At 34.5% G+C, this 10574-nt stretch overlaps 1 non-coding gene across 1 annotated transcript; it reads right to left on the bottom strand.

The window, feature by feature from the left end:
- Positions 1-368: 368 nt before the first annotated feature.
- Positions 369-472, bottom strand: LOC136221297 (small nucleolar RNA R71). Its single transcript, XR_010685071.1, has one exon. It is a non-coding gene; the product is annotated as a small nucleolar RNA R71 (small nucleolar RNA).
- Between the last annotated feature and the right edge of the window lie 10102 nt (positions 473-10574).

The following is a 10574-nucleotide window of genomic DNA, read 5'->3' as shown; positions in this document are numbered from 1 at the left end:
CCGACACTTATGGATTATGCTAGGCCAGGAATGGCCGGTGTAACTAATAGTGTAGTTAGACCCCGTATAAACGCAAATCAATTTGAAATTAAGCCTGCTTTGCTTAATATGTTGCAAAACAACGTAACGTTTTATGGACTACCTAACGAAAACCCTAATGCCCATTTGACAAATTTCTTAGAAATTTGTGATACTTTTAAAATTACTGATGTAACAGCCGAAGCAATCAAACTTCGCCTCTTTCCTTTCACTTTGAAGGATAAGACAAAAATTTGGTTAACTTCTATGCCTGCTGCAACATTTGAAACTTGGGACCAATTAGCCCAAGCGTTTTTATCAAAATATTTTCTTTTAGCAAAAACCGCAAGAGTCATCAAAGATTGACATCTTTTACCCAAAATGATAATGAAACTCTTTATGAAGCTTGGGAACGTTTTAAAGAACTTCAACGTTTATGCCCACACCACCAATTGCCAGATGCACTTTTAATGCAGACATTCTATAATGGATTAAATCCTACGACTAGAGGTTCATTAGATGCTATGTCTGGAGGGTTATTTATAAAGAAGACGTCCGTCCAAGCAAGAGAACTTTTGGAGGAAATGGCAATCAACAGCAGTATGTGGCCCGTAGAGCGTGGACATATACCAATGGCGAAACCATCATCCTCAGGTACATCATCGGTTAAAGGTATAATGAATCTTGATCCAGTTGCGATGTTACAAGCCCAATTTTCTGCCTTATCGCACAAAGTTGATAGGATTATGGCACCGTGCGATCCTAATGGTAATCCGATCCAGACAGACATTGATTACGAAGGCATGAATGAGATAGAGCAGGTAAATTTTGTCCAAGGACAAAACTAAACTACTAATCCTTATTCTAATACTTATAATCCTGGATGGAGAAATCATCCTAACTTTAACTGGAAAATAGTAATAATAATAATAATGCAAATGCTAATCAATATCGTGTAAATAATTATCAAAATCAAACAAGAGATACGATTAGCACTTTATCTTCAAAAATCGACAAATTTATAGATGCTATGAATGGAAAGGTAAGTAATCAAGATGATGGTTTTAAACGGATCGAAAGTAAATTCGATCAGCTTATCAAAAACCAATCATCTAGCATCCATAATTTGGAGGTTCAAATTGGACAACTTGCTAAATCAATTCCATCCCGCAAAGAGGGAAGTCTTCCTAGCCAAACGGAAGAAAATCCGAAAGAGCATGTTAAGGCTATCACTCTTCGCTCAGGGAAAAACTACTTAGGTCCGGAAATGCCCGGAAATTCAACTTTACCTGGAAATGATTTACTAAAATCCAAAGAAGATACATTAAAACAAAAAGATACACCAATTGACTCTAGTACGAAACCTTTTGTACCAAAGCCACCTTTTCCACACAAGGTCCGAAATAAGGACCATGATAAACAACTTTTATCATTTTTAGATAAACTTAAAAATTTGCATATAAATTTAACATTCATGGATGCAATTACGCATATTCCTAACTATGGAAAATTCTTGAAAGATTTAATTTCAAAAAAGATTAGTTGGTAAGGAATTTCATCCATTTCACTTACTGAAGATTGTAGTTCGATAGTATCTAGCAAATTACCTACTAAACTCGAAGATCCCGGATGCTTTACCATTCCGTGTAAATTGGGAAATATGGAATTCCCAAGTTGTCTTTGTGATTTAAGAGCTAGTATAAACTTGATGCCATTGTCTATTTTTGAAAAATTAGGTTTAGAAGAAGACATCAAATGTACCAATATGGTTTTGCAATTAGCGGATCAATCCACTAAAAGACCATATGGTATAATTGAGGACGTTTTAGTAAAAGTTGACAAGTTTATTTTTCCTACTGATTTTGTTATCTTAGATTTTGCTTATGATGCTAATTGTCCGCTAATCTTTGGTAGACCGTTCATGAACACGGGACGTGCTCTAGTTGATGTGTCGGAAGGAAAAGTAGTTTTAAGAATAGGTGACGATAAGATTGAGTTCGATATGAATCAAGCAATGAAATATCCTATGGAGGATTTCGCCTGTATGAAACTTGATTTAGTTGAAGAATGTGTTAATGACATTGTTCAAAGAGAAGAAATAATAGAACCTATAATGGGTGAAGAATTAGAAGATAAGGACCCAGAGCCTTTGATTCGAGAAGATGGACCAGTTCCGCCTTCAGTAGTAGTTCCACCTAAATTAGAACTTAAAGAATTACCAAACCATCTGAGATACACTTTCCTAGGCGGAAGTGATACTCTACCTATAATCATCTCTAACAAATTAACAGAAAATCAAGAAGAAAAATTGAAAGAAGTTGTTAGAAATAGAATAGGAAGTATGGGATGGCAGATTTCAGATTTAAAAGGAATTAATCCTAGTATTGTAATGCATAGGATTCACTTAGAAGAAGATAAGCCACCTAAAGCGGATAGATAAAGACATTTAAATCCGAATATGAAAGAAGTAGTCAAAAATGAGATTACTAAACTTTTAGACAATGGAATCATTTATCCTATTTCGGATAGTGAATGGGTTAGTCCAATCCATTGTGTACCCAAAAAGGGAGGCATAACTGTAGTAAGGAATGATGAAGGTGAATTAATACCTACGCGAACCACCACTGGTTGGAGGGTTTGTATAGATTATAGGAACCTAAATAAGGCAACTAGGAAAGATCATTTTCCTTTACCTTTCATTGATCAAATGATCGAAAGGATAGCCGGTCATGCATTTTATTGTTTTCTTGATGGTTATTCCGGATTCTTTCAAATATATATTTACCCGGATGACCAAGATAAAACAACCTTCACATGTCCTTATGGAACATTTGCATATAGGAGAATGCCTTTTGGTCTATGTAATGCACCAGCAACTTTTCAACGTTGTATGACTGCAATTTTTAATGATTTCATTAAAGATATCATGGAAGTATTTATGGATGATTTTTCAGTTTATGGAGATTCTTTTGATGCATGTTTAAAAAACTTAGATAAAGTTCTTTCTAGATGCGAAGAAACGAATTTAGTATTAAATTGGGAAAAATGTCATTTCATGGTTGACGAAGGAATTGTTTTAGGTCATAAAATATCTGAAAAAGGATTAGAAGTGGATAGAGCAAAAACTTCAGTAATAGAAAAATTACCCCCACCAACAACTGTCAAGGGAGTAAGATCATTTCTAGGACATGCAGGTTTTTACAGACGATTTATAAAAAACTTTTCTGTGATTTCCAAACCACTTACTAATTTGCTTATGAAGGATTCAACCTTCGATTTTAATGAAGATTGCATTAAAGCTTTCGAAACATTGAAAACAGCTTTAGTCAGCGCACCCATAATTGCTAAACCCGATTGGGATTTGCCTTTTGAAATCATGTGTGATGCAAGTGACCTACCTGTAGGATGTGTTTTAGGTCAAAGAAAGGATAAAAGATTACATGTTATATATTATGCAAGTCACACATTGTCCGGTGCACAGTTAAATTACACAACAACAGAAAAAGAGATGTTAGCCGTAGTATTTGCATGTGATAAGTTTAGGTCATACTTGTTAGGATCTAAAGTTATTATTTATACAGATCACGCAGCTTTACGTTATCTATTTGCTAAGAAAGATGCAAAACCGCGTCTGATTAGATGGGTTTTGTTGTTACAAGAATTTGATATAGAAATTAAAGACAAAAAGGGAGTAGAAAACCTTATCGCCGATCATCTATCAAGACTAGAAGATGAAAACGGTCCTATAGGTGAAACTATCGGTATACGAGATGATTTTCCCGATGAACATCTCTATCAAGTAGAAAGTGTCATGTCACCATGGTATGCAGATATTGCTAATTATCTTGCAACCGATATTGTTTCGGAAGGATTATCTTTCCAACAAAGGAGGAAATTTTTCTTCAACATTAAACAGTATTTTTAGGAAGATCCCTTTTTATTCAAATCATGTGGTGACGGGATAATTAGGAGATGCGTTGGAGAAAATGAATATGAATCTATAATATCGGAATGTCATTCCAGCTCATACGGAGGACATAATGGAGTTAATAAAACGGTAGCTAGAATATTTGAATGTGGTTTCTTTTGGCCTACGATGTTTAAAGACGTTGGTTCATTTATCACTCGTTATGATAAATGCCAAAGAACAGGAAATTTAGGAAGGAAAGATGAGATGCCCCTCACAAACATATTGGAAGTTGAAATCTTCGACATGTGGGGAATAGATTTCATGGGACCTTTTCCGCCTTCCAATGGTAAAACTTACATATTAGTAGCCGTTGATTATGTTTCGAAGTGGGTTGAAGCAATTGCAACCCCTACGAATGATTCTAAAGTAGTTGTTAATTTTATTGACGATATATTTTGTAGATTTGGTTGTCCTAGAGTCGTTGTTAGTGATGGCGGTACCCATTTCATGAATCGAAATTTTGATATACTTATGAAAAGGTATGGAGTACGCCACCGCGTGTCAACGCCATACCATCCTCAGTCAAATGGTCAGGCGGAGATCTCAAATAGAGAACTCAAATGGATTCTAGAGAAAACTGTTTCATCATCAAGAAAAGATTGGTCACAAAAACTCAATAATGCGCTATGGGCATACCGTACTGCATTTAAATCACCAATAGGAATGACTCCATACCGTTTGGTGTATGGAAAGGCATGTCATTTGCCAGTCGAATTAGAACATAAAGCCTATTGGGCTATTAGAAAACTTAATTTTGATTTACAACAAGCAGGAAAGAAATGTTTGCTCAATTTAAATGAGTTAGATGAGTTACGTCATCTATCGTATGAAAATGCGAGGATTTATAAAGAAAGAGTGAAAAAATGGCACGATGCCAAGATCAAAGTCAAACACTTTAATGTTGGAGATAAGGTGCTGTTATTTAATTCACGGCTTCGTATATTTCCAGGAAAACTTAAGTCCAGATGGACAGGACCGTATTTAGTCGTCAAAACATTCGACTATGGTTCTTTAGAACTTGAGGAAACGAACGGAAATCGTTTCAAAGTTAATGGTAATCGATGTAAAATTTATTACGAAAATATTTCTGAAATAGGAACTGATTTCGTAACAAGATTACCTGACATATAAATCATTTCGTTTTTCTACACATAGTTTATTTTTTATTTATTTATTTATTTTTATTTTATTTTGTTTTAAATTATATCACTTTATGTTAGAATTTTAGATACATAAAAAATATATTCAAGTCGTGATTTTAATTAAATTTTAGGGATTTAATGTGAGTTAGAAGAAATTTAGTGATTCTCAGTTGAGATTTTGGAATTCTCAGTTGAGAATTCACATATTTAGAATTCTTAAAAAGATAAGGAATTTTCTGAACTTATAGAGAATTTAAAATTCTCAGTTGAGAATTTGGGTATTTCTAGTTAGCTAGGGAAGTTCTGAACTTACAGAGGATTTGGGATTCTCAGTTGAGAATTCTGATTTCAATTGATTTTCAAATAGACAGGAAAATTCTGAACTTACCGAGGATAGGGATTCTCGGTAGAGGATCAGAAAATAGAGGTTTTGACGCCTGATTTCCGCAAGGAAATCAGCGTGTCGCGACCGCGGCTCAGAATCCTCGGTCGCGACACGGTGAATTTCTGCAGAAATCAGACCTGTGTTCTTCATCTTCCAGCAGACACAACTTTTCAGAAACAAAAAATTGAGTTTCTTCATTTTTAAGAGGTCTGATTTTATGCCTTTTCACTTCAAAACAACACCTCTTTTCATCCTAGGATTTTATAAATAGGTTCTAGAGGTTTAGTTTTCTGTTACATTCTTTTCATCTCTGTCAGAACAATTCTCTGATATTCTTACAATTCATCAAACCAGAAACTAAGTTCAGAACCTTTTGCTTCCTTACTCATTCCAAACACCATGACTTCTAATAACACACCATCTAAGAAAGTTGTTGCTTCACGCAATAAACATACTGACATATCAGAGCGCTATGGATGTAACTTTCCTATCTTCAATCATGATGAGGGAAGGCGCTTCTTGAGGCATCGATATACATTCTTTGTAGGAATGTTATACATGGATGACTTTCTTAACGATCAACTAGGAATTAGAGACGATATGAGTCGCTATATGGAACGTTTAGGATGGACCAAATTCGTTGATATGAAGTTTCCTATAATTGGAGACTGGATATTCGAATTCTTCTGTACGGTTCGTTTTGTTAACAAGCGTCGGGTGCGTCTTAGCTTTCGTCGGGATGGCAAAACCTTTACTTTTGGATATCCTGAATTGCATGCTTGGTTTGGTTTTCCCTTAAAGGATACTATCAAACGTCATCCTGGAAGAGACATGACATCCACTGATATTTGGAGAATGCTCACCGGATTCTGGCATTTCAATCCTAAACTTGCCTATAATCAGTCTTTTCACTCCAACTCTATGCTGTATTTGCATAAATTTCTGAGTCACAGTCTGTTCGGTCGCACATTCAGTAGTGTGGTCAAAGACACTGATCTTTATGTTCTTGGCGATATATTTCAAGGCAACATGGTTGATTCTTCAAAGATTCTGATGGAGGGTCTTGTTGCCGCGTCTAGATCCAAGGCTAAGAAGGTTGGATTCGGGAATATCATATGTGGAATAATTCTAGGGACCAAGGGAAGTATTTCTGTTCCTTGGAGTGATGCTGAATCTTTTCCGACGCTAGACTATGAATTTTTAGAATATGAAGGTCTAGTGAAACGAGTATTTCGATCAGGCCCACATTTTCTTTCTGCACCAGAATGTCAAGCTTTCGTGCAGATGAAAATAGACCGCTATAGGGCTAAGGAAATCCCGATTGAAAGGGACGAATTTATAGCATAGCTTTGTTTGTTTTGTTTGTATATATGTTGTACATATTTCCTATAAATAAAAATTTCTCTTTTGCATTATATCCTAATTTTGATTATATGGTTAAACTATCATTATTTTCATTATTCTACACTAATGAATCTATTAAATGAAACTTTAGTAATTTCATGACTAGTTAAAAATTAATAACTAAGTTTTAATTCCTTAAATAAAGATTCATTTAACTTACATTATTGAACAAACATAAATGCTTCAATTAATTTTAGTTCAAAACCTTTAATATTCTTAACTTACATACATTAATTAAAGCATTTACGTTTATTTTTCCATTAATAAGGATAAACCTTTGGTTTTCCTTATCATTTAATGTTTTACACTTATGTTTTTAAGTACAGATTACATTTTCAAGGAGTTCAGGATAAAATTTATCAAGGAAATACACAAAATGGAGTTAATCTGCAGAATTTGGGTGACCAGGGGCTGATCCGCGGCCGAGAATGGCAGATTCTCGGTAACTTCAGCAAGCAGCACACAGAAATTCGGAGAAAAATTCTCTGAAAAACGCGTGCCGCGGCCGCGGATGTGCGTCCTCGGTCGCGACACGCGTGGTTAAGGCACTCATCAGTCCGGATTTTTGCCTATTTTCAGCCTATTCCTATTCCTAATCTAACTATTACTCTTCCTATTCAACCCTATATATCCCTATTACTTACACAAACCTCACATCACCTCTAATTTTAACCAATCCCTTACTCTAACCTCTTCCCAATACCTTACTTTTACTCTTCCCAATTTATTCATTACCCTTTTCAATCACCTACACCTTTCAAATTCAAGACTCAATACAACTTCTACTTCATCTTCAACCTCAAGCTTTTCTCTTTTCATCTTTTATTTTTCTAACCCTAACCACCATAACCATGCCTAGAGCAAAGCGTGTTGGACACAAGCCGGCTGTCACCGAGGCTAATCGCCTTCGTGTTGGTTGCGGGGCTTATTTCGATATTCATTCCGAGGAAGAAGTTGGACGTTTCAAGCATTTTTCAAACGCCACTCGTAAGTTCGTGGACATGCAGTTTCTTGACTTTGATTCGGTAAGGAAGTTGAACTTCGCTACTCAAATTGATACTTTTATTGAGACTTTGGGGTGGGCAACTTTTGCTTCTATGCGTTTTCCCCAAATTACAGATTATGTGGTTGAGTTTTTGGTTACTTTGAAGATGAACAAAAAGAAAACGGAAATTTCTTTTAGGAATAATGGTACTACCTATACCATAGATTATGAGGCTATGGGGAATATGTTTGGTTTTCCTACTAGTGATTTTTATGATAAGCCTAAGGATTTCGACAATAACTCTTTTTGGCAAACTCTTTCGGATCAAACTTCTTTCGACTCTAAAAACATTTCAAGCAAATTGATTAAGGACAATTGTGTGTTCTTCTTTCACAAATATTTGAGTTTTTCACTATTTGGTCGTGTTGAGAGTTCGAAGATTCAAGTCCGGGATTTGTTTGTTTGGGATTGTTTATTCAAAGGTTTAAAGGTTGATAGCATTGGAATGATATTTGACAATTTGTATCGTGCTTCGAGGGCTCATACCAATCAAGTCCCTCTCGGTAATTTAATCACCGTTATTGTTTTGGGAGCACGGGATGAATTGGCAACTTATGACATGTCCACCTACCATGGGTATGTTCCGGTTTTGGACATTGCGGCTCTTGAGCGGGCTCATTTATTGGTTTCTGTGGTTCCTCCCGTTTTTATTTCTTATGCTTCCCGTATTGCACATCTTCGTGGCACTATGGGTGGAGGTACTTCTAGTTCCCAAAATGTAGGTACCGAAGAAGGAGGTGCGGAGGCAGGAGCGGACGATGCACCACAAGCCCAAGCAACTCGCGATGATGATCCGGTGGATTTAAGGCGTATTTTAAACCAAATCAATGCAAATAATAGACAAATGAATTTAAGAATTGATGATTTGGTAGAGAACAACATGGTGATGAATGACCACCTCAATACTTTGAGGCGTGAGCATAGATCGACTCGGCATCGGATGCTTTCATTTTTCCGTCGCCGAAATGTGGAAACTTCACCAACACCTCCGGATGTTTAGGTTTTATCTTTCATTTTCTTATTATATTGTTTTAATTTCAGTTTCGTCCATTTCTATTTATTATGTTTCGTACAATTCCAATTTAATTTTATGTTGAATGTTTTTCTTTGCTAATCTTTCTTTTATTTTCGTATGTTTTATCTCAATTTTACACCAATGAGGACATGGTCCAATTTCAGTGTGGGAGGAGATATATACATATATCATTTTATACAAACGAATGAATGCAACAAAACAAATTTTTTTATTTATTTTATGCAACACTTGTTTTTACAAATACAAATGCAACGTATATTGCAACACTTTTATAAAGTTAACATTTTTATACATTTATAAATTAATCATAAGTTAAAAATTTTTTTATGATTATTTTTAGGTTATCATTATCGATAGAAAGAATATATTTCTATACGGGTAATATTTTTCAAAAAATTTTTTTTTTTTTTTTCAAATCTTCGACACGATTTTAAGTAAAAATTGTTTCGAGTGAATGTATTTAAGTAATAAATTCTTTAATTTTAATCTCTATTTTATATCATGAAATTCATGATACAATAGATCTTATTTTAAATTTTCAATTAGGTTTATAGGCATTAAATTGAACTAACAATTTTTTAGCTCGGTTTTGATTTTGTCTTACATTAACACCAATTGAAGTTTTTAAGGAAACTATAGCCATAATACATGTTGAATTTTAAGTCAATATAGGATGAATGTGCTAACTTTCTTTTTCCCAAGTTACAATTTATAATTCATAATCAAAGAAAGAAAAAATCATATTCTTAACTTTTGGCCACGATTGAGACCAACCTTATCACAGTCGAGGTATGAAAGGGAAGAAATAAATAAATAAAAGCGTGCTTTTGGCCACGATTGCGACCACCCTTATCACAATCGAGGTATGGAAGGAACGTTTAAATAAGAAAAATTAAGAGTGTTTAAAGTTTAAAGTAACGACTGCGTCCACCCATGGCATGGTCGATACCTCTTAAGCGAACACAAATAAAATGCATATAAAGTTACGGTCGAGACCACCCTTATCACGGGCGTAACTAAGCAAATAAATTAAACTTAATAAATCATATATAATAATTCAAGTTTGGGAAAGAAAATTTGGTGCTTTGAAATGCCTTGAGATGAAAGACTCAATAACATGCGTGCTTACATCGTCCCGAATACTTCAATTTAAACATTGAAATACAAGACGAATGATATATCGTATTTATACTAAGTTAGTTTGATATTTTGCGTATAAATTTGCCATGCGAAGTTAGTATTTTCGGCTTAACTAATTTAAAAGGTAAACACAAAGATATATATTTTATTTTCATAAAGAGATTAGTTAAGGAATAAATTCAGTGAAATTTTGCTCGGGACTAGCAAAAGATTAAGTGTGGAGATTTGTTAAGCCCAAAATATACCTAAAATATCATTAATATTTACATCATTTTTATTACAAATTTGTGTTATTTATATCTGTTTAGATTACTTTTACTCTCGAATATCTTTCTTTCTTGCAAGGTACCTAAATATTTGGTAAAATCCAAATAGGGACGAAAAAGGATCAAAAACAGAAGAAAAATCCTACAAAATGAGTCAAAGACGACGTA

The sequence above is a fragment of the Euphorbia lathyris genome, chromosome 2, assembly GCF_963576675.1.
Source record: "Euphorbia lathyris chromosome 2, ddEupLath1.1, whole genome shotgun sequence".
In the NCBI taxonomy this organism is placed as follows: Eukaryota; Viridiplantae; Streptophyta; class Magnoliopsida; order Malpighiales; family Euphorbiaceae; genus Euphorbia; species Euphorbia lathyris.
Note: the sequence above shows the minus strand (reverse complement) of the source record. Positions and strands in the feature narration are given on the sequence as shown.